General features: G+C 38.9%; 1 long non-coding RNA gene across 1 annotated transcript; it reads left to right on the top strand.

The window, feature by feature from the left end:
* The first annotated feature begins 14,308 nt into the window (after positions 1-14,308).
* Positions 14,309-15,547, top strand: LOC132125448 (uncharacterized). Its single transcript, XR_009426916.1, has 4 exons — positions 14,309-14,538; positions 14,799-14,840; positions 14,926-14,955; positions 15,060-15,547. It is a non-coding gene; the product is annotated as an uncharacterized LOC132125448 (long non-coding RNA).
* The last annotated feature ends 810 nt before the right edge of the window (positions 15,548-16,357 follow it).

The raw sequence follows: 16,357 nt of genomic DNA, 5'->3' as shown, positions 1-16,357 counted from the left end.
TTTCAAACCTGGAAAACAAACTAATACAATGGGAGAACACTGACAAATTTGAAACTGAAAAATTATTTGCGCAACATCGTAAAAAAATGTTGCGGTTCTGAAGAAGGAAATCTCAAAAACAACAGAATGTTTGCAGAGATATTGTTCTTTTTTTACCTTTTGCGAGCTTGCAAATCTTATTTTTCGATCTTGCAAAACTTTTTTTGTAAGATTTTGAGTTTTCGAACACTTAGTTTCAACCTTTCAGAACTTTATTTTCAGTTTTGAATCATGGCAGGTTGTTGGTCTCTGTGCATGACTGTCTGTTAATGAGACACTATTAGTTCAGTTCACTCTGAATTGCACAAAAGTTGTGAAAAAAAAATCAAGATTAATAAAAATGTGATACAAAAATCAAAGCATGGAAATGTGCCACCCCCCGGGAATGCTTCCTAATTCGGGCCCCAAATCAGCTAAGTATGGGCCTGCATTCATAGTTAATGGTAATGACTGAGATGCTGTGGTTTAAGCAGATAAATGTAAGCACTATATACCTGATTAAATTGAGAATACATATGGACCAAATACGTTTTTTGTGCCTTTGCACTGATTTGCTTTGACATTGTTTTAATTGTTGTAAAGTATGTTCTTTATATGTATTGAAAACACTGAATTTGAAGACATTTTGGTGCAGGGAAAAAGATTTACAATGTTTCAGTTAAATATATATATATATATATATATATATATATATATATATATATATATATATATATATATATAATGTTGTTTTTGTTGTTGTTGTGTTTAAATCACTTATTACAGTGTTGTTATTTAACTCCAATAGTGTTACATTGGAACACTGTATTGGTGTTGCAAGTGTCAACACTTTTGAAAGTGTTGATTTAACACTCGTGTGGTGGTATCCATGTATACACTGACAAAATGTTAAATTTAACTATTGGTGTTTCAAATTTCAAATTTGTAGTGTGCCATCACGGAGGAAACTACACACTAAAAGCCTATTAGGCCATGCCTTTGTTTCTTTTGTTGCTTAAAAAAAAGACATGTTCAATAAAAATAAAATTGGATCAGCGTAATGTTGCTACTACTACTACTATATTAGATTATTACATAAAAATGTCAAGATAATGAAGTATTTGGATTTTAAGTTAAGGTAATGTTGTGTTTTATGTTGAACTATATTAGATTATTACATTAAAATATCTAGATAATGAACTATATATAACAAGTAAGATTAAAGCTTAATTTTTCTATCGAGCTGTTATTTAACTAGCTAGCTAACTAATGTAAGTAAGCTAACTCGCAACATTAGCTAGCTAGCTCTGAAAAAGGATAATAGCTAATGTTAGCTTATATTCTATTATAACTTTTACTGGCTATAATAGCAAGTTACGCTGCTGTCATTGCACAATTTTGCTGTGGTATTGTTGCTGTTCCCAGGGCATTTTGTCATAGCTACATACAACAAAATGCTTGGCTGCTCTTTAGTGCATTTTTGATGCAGATATTCTAATACTGGTCTTAGAGCATCTTGTCGTATTTAAGTGCAACATTAATTTGCTGCTTTAAGAGTATTTTTGCAGCATAAATTCTAATACTGCCCTCAGGGCACCTTACCGTATCTCCATGAAACATTCATTTGCTGCTCTCAGCACATTTTTGTTGCAGATATTCTAATACTGCACTCAGGGCACCTTACCTTATCTCCATGAAACATTCATTTGCTGCTCTCAGCACATTTTTGTTGCAGATATTCTAATGCTGCTCTGAGGGCACCTTAACGTAACTCCATGCAATCATTTGCTGCTCTCAGCGCATTTATGTTGCAGATATTCTAATGCTGCTCTGAGGGCACCTTACCGTATCTCCGTGAAATCATTTGCTGCTCTCAGCGCATTATTGTTGCAGATATTCTAATGCCGCTCTGAGGGCACCTTACCGTAAATCCGTGCAATCATTTGCTGCTCTCAGCGCATTTTTGTTGCAGATATTCTAATGCTTCTCTCAGGGCACCTTACCGTATCTCCATGCAACATTCATTTGCTGCTCTTAGCGCATTTTTTTTGGAGATATTCTAATGCCACCCTCAGGACTCCTTACCGTATCTCCGTGCAATCATTTGCTGCTCTTAGCGCATTTTTGTTGCAGATATTCTAATGCTGCTCTCAGGGCACCTTACCTTATCTCCATGCAATCATTTGCTGCTCTTAGCGCATTTTTGTTGCAAATATTCTAATGCTGCTCTCAGGGCACCTTACCTTATCTCCATGAAACATTCATTTGCTGCTCTCAGCACATTTTTGTTGCAGATATTCTAATGCTACTCTCAGAGCACCTTACCGTAACTCCATGCAATCATTTGCTGCTCTTAGCGCATTTTTGTTGCAGATATTCTAATGCTGCTCTCAGGGCACCTTACCTTATCTCCATGAAACATTCATTTGCTGCTCTCAGCACATTTTTGTTGCAGATATTCTAATGCTTCTCTCAGGGCACCTTACCGTAACTCCATGCAATCATTTGCTGCTCTCAGCGCCTTTATGTTGCAGATATTCTAATGCTGCTCTGAAGGCACCTTACCGTAACTCCATGCAATCATTTGCTGCTCTTAGCGCATTTTTGTTGCAGATATTCTAAGGCTGCTCTCAGAGCACCTTACCTTATCTCCATGAAACATTCATTTGCTGCTCTCAGCACATTTTTGTTGCAGATATTCTAATTCTCCTCTGAGGGCACATTACCGTATCTCCATGCAATCATTTGCTGCTCTTAAAGCATTTTTGTTGCAGATATTCTAATGCTCCTCTGAGGGCACATTACCGTAACTCCATGCAATCATTTGCTGCTCTTAAAGCATTTTTGTTGCAAATATTCTAATGCTAATCTCAGTGCACCTTACCTTATCTCCGTGCAATCAATTGCTGCTGTTAGCGCATTTTTGTTGCAGATATTCTAATGCTCCTCTGAGGGCACATTACCGTAACTCCATGCAATCATTTGCTGCTCTTAAAGCATTTTTGTTGCAGATATTCTAATGCTACTCTCAGGGCCACTTACCTTATCTCCGTGCAATCATTTGCTGCTCTTAACGCATTTTCGTTGCAGATATTCTAATGCTGCTCTAAGGGCACCTTACCTTCTCTCCATGAAACATTCATTTGCTGCTCTCAGCACATTTTTGTTGCAGATATTCTAATGCTACTCTCAGGGCACATTACCGTAACTCCATGCAATCAGTTGCTGCTCTTAAAGCATTTTTGTTGCAGATATTCTAATGCTACTCTCAGGGCACCTTACCTTATCTCCGTGCAATCATTTGCTGCTGTTAGCGCATTTTTGTTGCAGATATTCTAATGCTGCTCTGAGGGCACCTTACCGTATCTCCGTGCAATCATTTGCTGCTCTCAGCGCATTTTTGTTGCAGATATTCTAATGCTTCTCTCAGGGCACCTTACCGTAACTCCATGCAATAATTTGCTGCTCTTAGCGCATTTTTGTTGCAGATATTCTAATGCTGCTCTCAGGGCACCTTACCTTATCTCCATGAAACATTCATTTGCTGCTCTCAGCGCATTTTTGTTGCAGACATTCTAATGCTACTCTCAGGGCACCTTACCTTATCTCCGTGCAATCATTTGCTGCTGTTAGCGCATTTTTGTTGCAGATATTCTAATGCTGCTCTGAGGGCACCTTACCGTATCTCCGTGCAATCATTTTCTGCTCTTAGCGCATTTTTGTTGCAGATATTCTAATGCTACTCTGAGGGCACCTTACCGTATCTCCGTGCAATCATTTTCTGCTCTTAGCGCATTTTTGTTGCAGATATTCTAATGCTGCTCTGAGGGCACCTTACCGTATCTCCGTGCAATCATTTTCTGCTCTTAGCGCATTTTTGTTGCAGATATTCTAATGCTGCTCTGAGGGCACCTTACCGTATCTCCGTGCAATCATTTTCTGCTCTTAGCGCATTTTTGTTGCAGATATTCTAATGCTGCTCTGAGGGCACCTTACCTTATCTCCGTGCAATCATTTGCTGCTGTTAGCGCATTTTTGTTGCAGATATTCTAATGCTGCTCTGAGGGCACCTTACCGTATCTCCGTGCAATCATTTGCTGCTCTCAGCGCATTTTTGTTGCAGATATTCTAATTCTGCTCTGAGGGCACCTTATGATATTAGATCTACAATTGGCAGCTCTAATGGTATTTTTTGCAGCATAAATTCTAATACTGCACTCAGGGCACCTTACTGTATCTCCATGCAACATTCATTTATTGCTCTCAGCGCATTTTTGTTGCAGATATTCTAATGCCGCCTTCAGGGCAAATTATGACATTAGATCTACAATTCTACATTACTTTGAAATGCCGAAAAATATAAATAGTAAACAATAAGTATGATGTTAATGTAGCATCTGTTTAGGATAATGTATGATCATTTGGGCTTTATGTTGTAGGGATTCCTTTAGTATATCTATAAGTTCACTTATAGTATATTTGCAGTACAAAATAAAACTTAAATATAAACTAGTTATACTCAAACTTTACTACTTTTACACTTAAAGTATACATAAAAGTATACTTTTATATACTACAAAAAAACCTAGAAACAAATTCTGTTACGTTAAGAAATAGTTTTCTTTATTTTCTTCTTTTTCTTTTCCTCTCTGCTTTAGCTTGGTTCCTTGTAATAAAACTGGCATTGTACACTAAATATGGTTGTCTCTGTGACAAATTTCTTATGTTCCTAGATTCTTCAATGCTAATGGCCTGCTACACCCCAGAGTCCTGTCAGACAACATCTACAAAGAACACTGAACCATACAGTTAATAACCACAAATACAAAATTCAGTAAGATATTTTATGTTTTTGAAAAGACATCTCATGCTCACCAAAGCTTTTTTGTTTTTCAGGAAAAAAATTCAAAAGAACAGCATTTATCTGAAACAAAAAAAGTGACACTCACTTTTTATTCATTTAATGCATCATTGCTGAATAAAAGTGTATTTATTTTCTTTTTAACTAAACTATTAAGCTGTAGTGAGTGGGCGTGGTTCATCCCCCTGCTATTGGGAGAAGCATGCACAAGCTCTCAGTCCAGTCTGTTTTTCCACCTTGCCGTTCTCCGATGGCTTTTTATCCGATCTCTCCACGCCAGTTACTGCAATCAGACACAGGTGTTTATCATTTTGCACTTTACTCGGTGCTCGTCTCCCAAATATCTGTCCAGCTGACCGCTGCAGACCTTGGTGAACCACACACCACTTTGCCACATAAAGATTTAGTGTACACTACCATTCAAAGGTTTTGGGTCTATTTAAAATAGAAATAAGTTACATTTTACTATATTCACACATAAAACATCACAGTGATCAATTACATTTTAACATAATTCACACATAACACATCTCATAACCGTGCACTACAGTTATATGTGATGAAATATATCATCTTTTGTATGAAATAATATGAACAGCAGCTATGCTAATCTTTCTCCTTTTGGTTTCCTGTTTCTATCTTGGGATGCCCATCTCAAAGTTACTAGACATTACACCAGTTCCAGTTTGGATCCAGCATTCAGAAGATTCTAACACTCACGATGACTTCAGATGATGACAACTAAAGTCTGCCAAATATTATCCTTATATTGTGATCATTGCCCTAAAAAGTAAGTACACAGATTGTTAACCAGCTTTCTATTGTTACAGTGTTGGTAATATATGTAAATTAACAATGATTACCTGTTCTCTGAATTACATGTACCAAAATATCACAATTTATTTGGAAGCAGAACTCTGGCAGATGATGCAAAAGGTTGACTTCATGTCTCACCTGTGTGTCCTGTTTAGCTGTGTTTTCTGACTGTTTGTTTGCACTCAAACTACTATACTACTAGTCTACTACTATTAAATTATTAATCAGTTGGGGCATCTTTTTACCATGATTACCTAAAAAAAAGTATAATAGTGACTTTATTAAATGACCCACTATGAAAATACAGTTTTACTGTGTTGTCGATGTCTTTTTCTCTACTTTAGGGAGGAACTTCTCAACAAATTCACTTCACAGCGCATCAATGGAAGGCTTTCCTATGTAACAAACACGGTTTTCTACTCTTGTATTTATCCATATCAGGTTTGTAAATTTATGGGGGGGTTTATACTGTATTTTGCATCATTAATATTGTATGAAAATTATATGAAAAAGAAAACATGACTAGGTCACTGGACTTCTCACAGAATCCCAGTATTATACCACAAATATTTTCTACTTAGCTAATCTTAAAATTAAACTTGGATTGATACTTAATAATACCAGATGTGATAATTCACAATACAGGGGTCCGGTTCCTGGAGTTCTACCTTTCTGCAAATTTCAGCTCCTCAGGAGCAGTTGACAATTACAGCCAGATCAGGGTTAGATCTGAATTCTGCAGGAAAGGAAGATCTCCAGGAACAGGAATGGGCAGCCATGCTATATTGATTATGTATAATAGATTTTGAACTGTACTATTTTTATTGCAGGTTTTCTGGGATCCCACTTGAAGACATCAGAACATCAGATGTTGGTCTGGACAGCTGTACCTACAGTACATCACACTGACCTCTCTGCTTTTGCACAGATAGCTGATTACTACCATGTTCTGTGAAGGTATTATTATAGCAAAACTGATCCCCTGGGACAGTGGAATCTGCAGGTGTAAAAATAGTAGCACACGCATATCAGTAAACTGAAGTCACATAAGGTTTTTTTAGGAGTTGCAAATGTTTTATTTACTTGTTCTTTCTCATAAACACGACACAACAGTAACACCATTTCAAATTCTGAGGTGCACAAATCCTATTCTACAAATCACAAAATAAAGAAACCCATATGCTCACAGTTTGGACAGAGCTGCTGTAGTGAATGTGGGGCAAAACACACTTATAACACACGAATCAAAAATGTGAAATCAGGAACAAATGTTGCATCTTTGTATATACAGTTGTGGTCAGAATAACTGGCACCCTTGATAAATATGAAAAAAGAGTCAAGGTGATGCTGGTTACTGCATGATGATTGAAATCACACAAATGGCCTTTAACCAGGGGTGTCCAAACTCAGTCCTGGTGGGCTGCGGAGTTTAGCTCCAATTTGCCTCAACACACCTGCCTGTAAGTTCTAGTGGAAGTTGCCTAGTAAGACCTTGATTAGCTAGTTCAGTTGTGTTTAATTCGATTTGGAGCTAAACTCTGCTGGACAGTGGCCCTCCAGGACTGAGTTTAGACACCCCTGCCTTAAGCAACTAAATAAACTGTAAAAATATTGTTTTCTAAAACATCATGGACAGAATATTTCTGAGAGCACTGTACAAACTCGCAGCACCCCCTGCAGGACCGTTAAAAGCATTCAAATGCTTCAAAGCGCCAAATCTGATTAAGTGCTGAGACGTGTTACTCGCCCGGTAACTTTTATGACTGGTGGGGAAAATTTGAGATTGCTTAATACTATCATAAAATTTGCAACCGTTGTGATGTAATTATATAAATACATGCTATAGTCTGACACGCTACATGTCTGTTTTCAGTTTGGATTTACTGTAAATGCTGTGCTAGTGTCACTTTAATTTGCATTTGGCAATTAGAATCGTTTATAAATCTGTTGTTGTTTACAGAGAGAAGTTTCAGTGTCACGTGATCATTCAGAAATCATTCTAATATGCTGATTTGATGCTCAAGAAGCATTAACTATTTATTATTAGCAATATTAAAAACAGTTTTTGCTGGTTAACTTTTTTGTGGAAACAATGATACCACTCAAAAATCTGTAGAAAGATTTAAAAAGAGAGAGAAATTAATAATTTCATTCATCATACATTAAAGTGCTGAAAAGTGAGTGAAGACATTTAAGGTGAGACACTGCAGGCAAAAACACTGTTTTTCCAAGCACCTGTCAATTTTGAGATTTTGGGCTTTTTGGTTTTGCATAAAGTGCTTTTTCAAACTAGTGGAAGGAAAACATCCAAAAGACACTGTTAAGTGTTTCTTTTATAGCACTTTATCTGTTTGTGTCAATAGATTTCAATTACAATACATATTTTTAAAGGCCGTTTTCTCAAAATGAGTTTTTTCTTCAACATTGAGCCATAAATCTCCACTTCAGTAGCACTTACACACACCAAACTTGACATTTTTATTCCTGTCTATATTCTGAAGATTTTTACAGAGGGATTTGTTCATATATATTTTCCTTGATTATATACAACATTTTATTCCCCCCAAAATTGTGAAAATATATTGTTTTCTGGCTGTTCAAAGTATTTTCTGAATTATGGAGTGACAAAAAAAGATAACCAGAATTCCCTCTGTAAAAACATTTGACTCTAATATGTCAAAAAAATTAAACAAAAAATTTGAAACTGATTTCATCTAGTGTTCAGATTTTTGTACTAGACATTTATGCAAATTAGCACATATTTCATTAAATAATGCCTCATTTGCATATTTAAACATAACATTTTTGAAAACTTGTAATACAAAAAATGTTTGCAATAATCAATGTAATCAATCAACTGGGTAAGTAAGGTGATAACTATTAGTTATTTTTTTTGCCCTATTCACCTGCAGTGTCTCGCCTTAAAATGTTTCAAAAGATTTATATTTAATTAATGCTTTAACAAATTTAATAAATATATTTGATACACGCAAATAAATGCTGTTCAATGAACTTTCTATTTATCAAAGAATCCTGAAAAATACAATGTATCAGCATTTCCACACAAAATATGAAGCAGCAAAACGTACTTTGTTACTAACGTAACCTCGGTTCCCTGAAATACGGAAGGAGCACTGCGTTCCTTGCCGTGCTAAAAGGCTTCACAACTCAGTCGAAGTAACCTGAATTCCTGTGGCGAAGCGGCCAATATATATAGCATCTTAGACGAAGTATTGAAAGGGAACTGTTTTTAACATTGATAATTATCAGAAATATTTCTTGAGCATGAAATTAAATTGTAATGGCCTCTAAAGGACCATGTGACACTGAAAACTGGCTTAATGATTCAGAAAACTCTGCTTTGAATCACAGAAATAACATTACATTTTATAATATAATAAAATAGAAAATCTTAACACATTTCCACTTTTTTATTTTTATTTGTAGTAATATTTTACAATATTTTGATCAAATAAATGCAGCCTTGATGAGCAGAAGAGATTTATTTCAAAATCATTAATAATTTATGTTAATGTTTCCAAACTTTTGGCAGGTACTATAATAATAATTCATTTATATTTTATTATTGCTATATTATATTATTTTCATGATTATGAAATGCAGTGTCTCGTTCCCTCTCGGGGAACCATGGTTACATTGGTAACCTGAGACGTTCCCTGTCAAGGGAACTTCGAACTGCGTCCTCTTAGGGGACACTATGGGGAACAGTATACCCACACCGCCATGCTGAGGGGAGTGCAGGCCAGAACATGGCAAACACTAAGTACCAACTCTACCATTTTCATGGGAGTTGTCCCTGGGATGTTTAGACGGCTGTTTGTGACATTATCCCTTACGGCCAAAGGCCTAAGTTGCATAGCCAGTTTAATTGTTAGGGCCTCGGCCCGGGGTAGAGCTTAAAGGCTTGGAATCAGGAAGGATTCCTTTAAAGGGATACGGCTAAGAAACCAGTATTTATACAAGGTCTTGCCTGTCACTCAGGGGCTACAGCTTGCTCTCGCACAAGTTTGCTGAAGGAGCTGTCTCAACAGATCCCTGGTAGCCATACCCTGCTTAGATAGGTATTCAAAGATACATAAATGGAGTGGCGCCCAAGATGAACGGGGCTTTTCACCAACTCAAGAAAGGGCACGAAGCAACCGCGCAAAGCCCTTACCATAAAGGATTTTTAGAAAGAACGCAGAGCATCAGCGTGCGAACTTACCACAGTGTGGATTTCAGAAAGTGCGCAAAGAATTCATGTGCACACTCACCATAGCATTGATTTTATTTTTTTTATTTTTTTAATACTGTTCTAGGGGGGGGGGTTCTCGTGGCACTCTGAACGAGCAGCTCACAGATGGAATGATGTATCTCAAAAATATGTTTTGAGAATATCAACTCGATCTGTGGAACTAATGGTGGAGCGCTCTGGGGAGAAACAGAGAACGCAGTCTCATATGAGAGAAAAACTCTGAATTCAAAGTAGCGTACTCACACATGACCCTTTCTAGAAAGGGGACCGCTGTTAAACTACAGTGAGAACCGCCCCAATATCCCTTCACGTTGAGGGAAGCAATGCTTGAAGTGTATAAACAAATGCACTCCGGCTGAATGGAGCCAAAGGATAAGAGCAGAAGTTAAAAACATACAAAGGGAATGAGTAGCTACCTAGCTACCTAGACGCTGCCTCGTCTGAATCACATCCCTCAGATCCTGCTTACCTTCTCGTGACCCACGATTCCTCTTGCCCCTGCCCACAGGTGGGGGAGGAGCGCAAGCCACGACAATAGCCTTCTGTACCCGTCTTTGATCCTCAGAACGAGACGGGCCAGGACCCCTATGTTGTTCGGGCTCGGACCTGGACCTTCGTGGAATGAAGGATTTAAAGGCAGCTGAGCGCGTCCTTGCCTCCCTGAACTTCTCGACCACCGTCTCGACGGAGGTACCGAAAAAGCTCAGAAGGCGAGACCAGAGCATCGAGATTAAAGCCCCTTTCTTCCCGATATCTGCCAGGTTCACCCACAGATGTCTCTCCATTACTACCATGGCAGCCATAGACCTACCCATGGCGGAGGCTGCCTGTTTGGTAGCACGGAGAGAGAGGTCTGTGGTGCGGCGCAGCTCGGCCACCTGGTCAGCTGAAAGGCCCTTGCCTTTATCCAGGTCCTTCAACAGGTCAGCCTGATAAGCCTGGAGCACTGCCATCGTGTGCAATGAAGCCACCGCCTGACCTGCTGCTGCGTATGCTCTGCCATTTAAGCGGGATGTATCCTGGAGGGGCTTAGATGACAAAGAGGGAGATTTAAGAGAGGATGTTTCCCCCACAGAGAGATAGCTAGCCAGCGTCTCTTCTACAGGGGGCATCTTCTCATAGCCATTTCGCGCATGCCCTCGATGTTAGCATAACTCGTATGCTGAAACCGATGGATGCGAGAAGAAAATGGCCTCTTCCATTCTTTTTCGACTTCTGCGTGTAAATCAGGCAAGAATGAAAGGCTCACCTGGGCTGGAGGGCTATGGTCAGATAAATAACGCTCATCAAGGCCACCTCGCGACATTATTTTGCTGGTACGTTTCCATGGCAAGTCTAACTTTGCTGTGGCATGATCCATAACCTCTAACAGCTCCCCATACGCAGGGCAGGAGGATTGAGAAGGCTCAGCCTCAGCTTCTTCACCATCCTCAGACATCTCCTGCTCTTCCTGGGTAGAACCCAGCAGAGCACTAACGTCAGTATCAGAAAGGGTTAATAACAACACATCTTCCTCCTGAAGTTCACTCTCGTCTGCCGCCGAAGAGCGTGAAAGGCAAAGTCCATCTCTAAACTCCTCAACGAGATCCACCTGTGATCCCCACGAGCTCATTGTCCTCCGTGCCTCAACAGCGGCGGGTCCTGAGCCGCGGGAGACAGATGGCTGTCCCTCTTTCCTCGAAAAGAGAGACAAACGAGAGCGGAGCTTTTTCATAGAAAAATGCTCACAATGCACGCAGATCGCCCCCTCAAGGATATCGCGCGCGCGCTCTTCGCCCAAACAAGAGACACAAAGACTGTGTGTGTCATCAGGTGTCAAATAATGCCGACACGGATGCACGCACTGTTTAAACGCCTTACTAGTGGATGCCATGATAAACAAAGAAAGATTGCTCTTACCGTGGTCGTTTCTCAGATGCACGCTTCAAACAAAACAGTCAATGAAGACGAAGAAGATGAGTGACGAATCCTACGGGCGTGTATTTATAGTCGCGCCGGTAGTGACGTCAGAGGCTGTCGCCGGCCAACACGTTGGCGTTTTTCAAAGTATGCTTCAGACACGGGTCACGACGAGGTGTTCCCCCATAGTGTCCCCTAAGAGGACGCAGTTCAAAGTTCCCCTTGACTGGGAACCAGCTATGACCAGGCTGGGAGACCAGCTAAAACCAGCCTGACCAGCTTAGGCTGGTTTTAGCTGTTTTTTTCAGGAGGGTTGTAGGCCCATCTGAACTTCCAGATGAGGTAATTTTCTATTTCTTTTCAAAAATTATTCTCTTCCCCTTCTAGGTTGTATAACTGTGTCAACTTTTCACTTCACCTTGACTCTATTGTGACTTATAGTAGTTTATATATTTGTTTATGTATTACTTCCTCAGGTAATGGATGCCCTATTTTACATAATCAGCAGGGTAACCCATACCTTTATAATACTCTCTCTCTCTCTCTCTCTCTCTCTCACACACACACATATACATACATCAAATATAGATATATCATAATTTAATGACTTAAACCATTTCTCTCCCTCGCTTAGAGCCAGCCTGGGACAGAGCCCATAAATAGCCAGGCTATGCGCCTGATTTTGGAAGGCAGCTCCAGGGCCAGGAGCACTTATTTTCTAAAAGTAAGAGTTATGTGCCTGTTTAAGGTTATTGTTCAGTGCTACAGAATACATTGGGTGTCAAGTTTGTGTATTTGTTTGTTCATTAATGTTTTCTTCATTCCCTGTCAGAAAAACATTCTTAAAGGAGCCAGTGCCATCTTTGGGCCCTACTTGGTGGGAGAGTGCCACTGGACCCTCTTTGTAGGTTGCTGTTAAGTTATGTAGAGACTATTAGGCCCGTTTCACACCGGGTGCGTGGTGTGAGTGTGTCAGCTGCGTGGCGTGTCCGTTTTTATTTCGACTCCCATCTTAACAGGTTAGAACTTGCACACCACCTGCGTGACACGCACATCTCAAACGCATGCATGCTAGGAATAGGACTCACGCTTATTTTTCACGCCACACGCAAGCATGTTGGAAGTGTTTCCATACAAACAGTGAAGAAAAAAATGAAGTGAGAAAAAAAAACATGCCGCCGCAACGCTGCATCAGAGACACTTCTGGTAAGCAAAGACATAGAAAATGCCACGCAGCTGCTAAGCAACAGACACGCGTCGTTCATGCCATGTTCCCGGTGTGAAATAGGCTTTATGTGCAAAATAGCATCACACATTAGTTATCATTATTGTTGCTGTCGTGCTATTCTCATTTGTGTTATTTGAGCTGTTTGTGGTTGACATTTTAAAATTTCAATGATTTTCAATACAGTAATTTCAAGATTGGTTGAAACTGCCCTTCAGACCCTTCTCATATGCTTTCCCATCTTCTATATAGCATTGCAACTTGAAAGAGGGAATTATTACATACATTGACTCATTGGGGGAGCATCCACAGCGTTGCTCCCAAATCATCGAAAATTGGAGGTACACGGTTTTTGTATTGCACTATAAAATGAGGTAATGAAAACTCAGTAGAGATCTCCTTCATAATTATATTTTCTAATCTTTCAGCTTATTTGCTGCTAGCAGAGACTGCCAAAGGCCCTGGAAGTTCATAAACAGGGACCATGACTTGCAAAATGACTCTGTGTCATGTGGAGTGTTCTCAATAATGGTACAATTTGGTCATTTTCTGCATAATGTTTCTTTTGTCTTTTGAAAATAAAGATCTTTTTAGTTTTCACTTTAACTAGAGCAATTTTTAATGGAAGTTGCAGACCAAATATTAATGGATCTTGCCTGCTCTATAACATTCAGTTATTATAAGTGATGTTAAATAATTAAAATAGACTTTCTGTTGCTCTTTTAGTTTGCAGAAATGATCCTCCAGGGACAACAAGGTCATCTCCAATGCCTCCCCATCTCCCAAGAGAGGGAGAGACTTGGGATTTTGTTGTTTAAATCCCTTGGTAAGTAGTATACATTTGTACTTATTGAGCTCTGCTGGCTAACTGTCGCTCCCTGCATTAAGTTCAAGTCTTTGATGATTTGGAGTGATAGCTTTGACTAGTAAATTCGGAGGATGTCATACTTTGGACTAGTTATGGCTCTTGAAATATGTGAAGGTTATGGTTGCTTTTAATGTTTTTGTGTTATCCAAAGTATCATTGTATTATAAAAAGCATTTTTTTTTTTCCAGATAGTTCAGGCATTTGTACAGTCTGCTACAAGAAGATGTCAGGGAAGAAAAAGGCAAGTGCTAATGATATTTTATCTAAAGCAACATTCTGCTGTCAGATTAAAGACAAGTACACATCAGACGATTCTTTTGTCACAGATTGGTTCAGGGAGTCATTAACATAATCCGTGGGTGAGGAGTGAATCGGCAGTTAAATTTGTGATGACCAGGGGTCACATGTGAAGTGTCATGATGTGTTGATAAGCCAAACTCCACCTCATCAGGGACTGGGACTTAATTTGAATGACTCCCATGACTGGTCTGTGACAAAAGAATCATTTGATATGTACTTGGCATAACTATTTATCATGCAAAATCTTTTGCAGGAGACATGCTCATTCTGCTCTACAGAAAAGAGTCCAAAACCAGGTAGGACAACACACACACAAACAGACAGGTTTGTTTACGAAGGCTACTCTTAGTTGGCCCCAGCGTTGTTACTGATGTTAGTTGGATTGCAGTGGCTAGACATACTGTATTTCATATTCTATTTATGCATGTTACATTAAACAAGCAATGTAATGTTTCATACAGTGCCCAACAAATTTGTAGGCACCCCTGTTGAAGGTGACTGAAAAACTTATTGAAAATCGCAATTCCCAATGTAGATTCTTTTCATGTTTTAACAGAGGCAGAAACAGCTGAGATGGAGACTGCAGAGGCAGTTGAAGGTAAAACATGTATTTCTGAGATTTTATTCAGTTACTCACACACCCTTTGTTTCCTCAGAGTAAAATTTTTTTCACGTGTCAATAGTAGCAAAAACGAAGGTGGAGGTTGTTGCAGGTAAACAATTAAAAAGTTCTTTTGAGTTATACAGGATCATCATTTTTATTTATAAAATGTGAATGTCAATTTGACTTCCTCTCTGCTTTGCGCAAATGATGCAGATACATCAGATGCAGAGGAAAAGGAGAAGGAGGAGGCATCGAAAAAAAGGGTATATAATATTATGATACTGTTCTTTATATTCTATCTATACATGTAAGGTGGATAAGATGGACTGATTGTTAACTTGCTGGCACACATATACAAAGTTTGGCTCAAATAAGATATTTTGTAATCCGAGTGAGTATAGAAAGGGCAGACTACACTATACTATTTATACTTTATGTGGTGTTATATGGACCTGTGTCTGCAATGAAGCTTTATTATTATGTATATGCACGATTCCACGTCTCATTCCTGTAGTATTAATCATCTCTAGTATCTGCATTTAAAAAGAGCATGGGACTTATGTACAAAGCTTGCGTACACAAAGCAGCTGCGCACACCTCTTCTCATGCACACATACAGATGTACAAAGGCTACTTGAACGTGAGTGTGCAGTCATGTGATACAGGCCGTCTCTGTTTTCAATGCCTAATGAAGATCCGATGGGATTGAAACGTTGCATTGTTTTCAAGTAAATACATTTCCTTTTGGAGCATAAACAGGGGGCAGAACACCTCTTCTACTATATTTGATACCATTGATTTTTTTGGATGTTGCACACCACTCTACTCTCTAATTTGAATAGGGGTGCCAATAAATATTTAATTATTAACATTGAAATGACACTGAACTGAAATAACATTTAACAACATGTGTATGTATTCTTTATTGAAGATGGATTCTATGTGGATAGCCTGTTGAAGGTGTTGAAGGTTGAAGGCATCTTCAAAGAAAGCTAAAAGGTTGGTAATGCTACAATTAGAGTTGGGTTGGATGGGTGTTCCTTTTTATATGGCAAATTGACTTGATAGAGGCAAGAGTGCAGATAACATCAGTAAAACGTGTGTTATGTGCCTAATGCAACTACCAGTAATGCAAAAAACAGGTAAAACTACAAACTATGTAGAGTAGAGTAATGAGTAATGGCTTATTTGTCAAACAATGTGATGTTGTTCACTTAAGCCTCATGGTTTTATAGATGATCTTTGTCTACAGATATGTTGGTTTTTGATGTTCACAAAATGTTATGATTGCACAGGCACTTTGTTTCAGTAGAGGAGCTGCAGAGGAGATGCTCTGCACCAGAGAAATTCTCTGGTCACCTCATGGTGACTTATTTGAGGAAGGCCAAGGGGGAAAAAAAGGAGCTTTTGAGGGAATTGAAAGAGGCAGGGGGGCATCTGAGTCCGTATGGCTCAAACACTACAATGTGCACCAAACTAGTTGAAGGTAACATATATGCAGTCAGAACTAG

The sequence above is a fragment of the Carassius carassius genome, chromosome 43 (assembly GCF_963082965.1).
Source record: "Carassius carassius chromosome 43, fCarCar2.1, whole genome shotgun sequence".
NCBI classification, from domain to species: Eukaryota; Metazoa; Chordata; class Actinopteri; order Cypriniformes; family Cyprinidae; genus Carassius; species Carassius carassius.
This window is presented reverse-complemented; position numbering and strand designations above follow the sequence as displayed.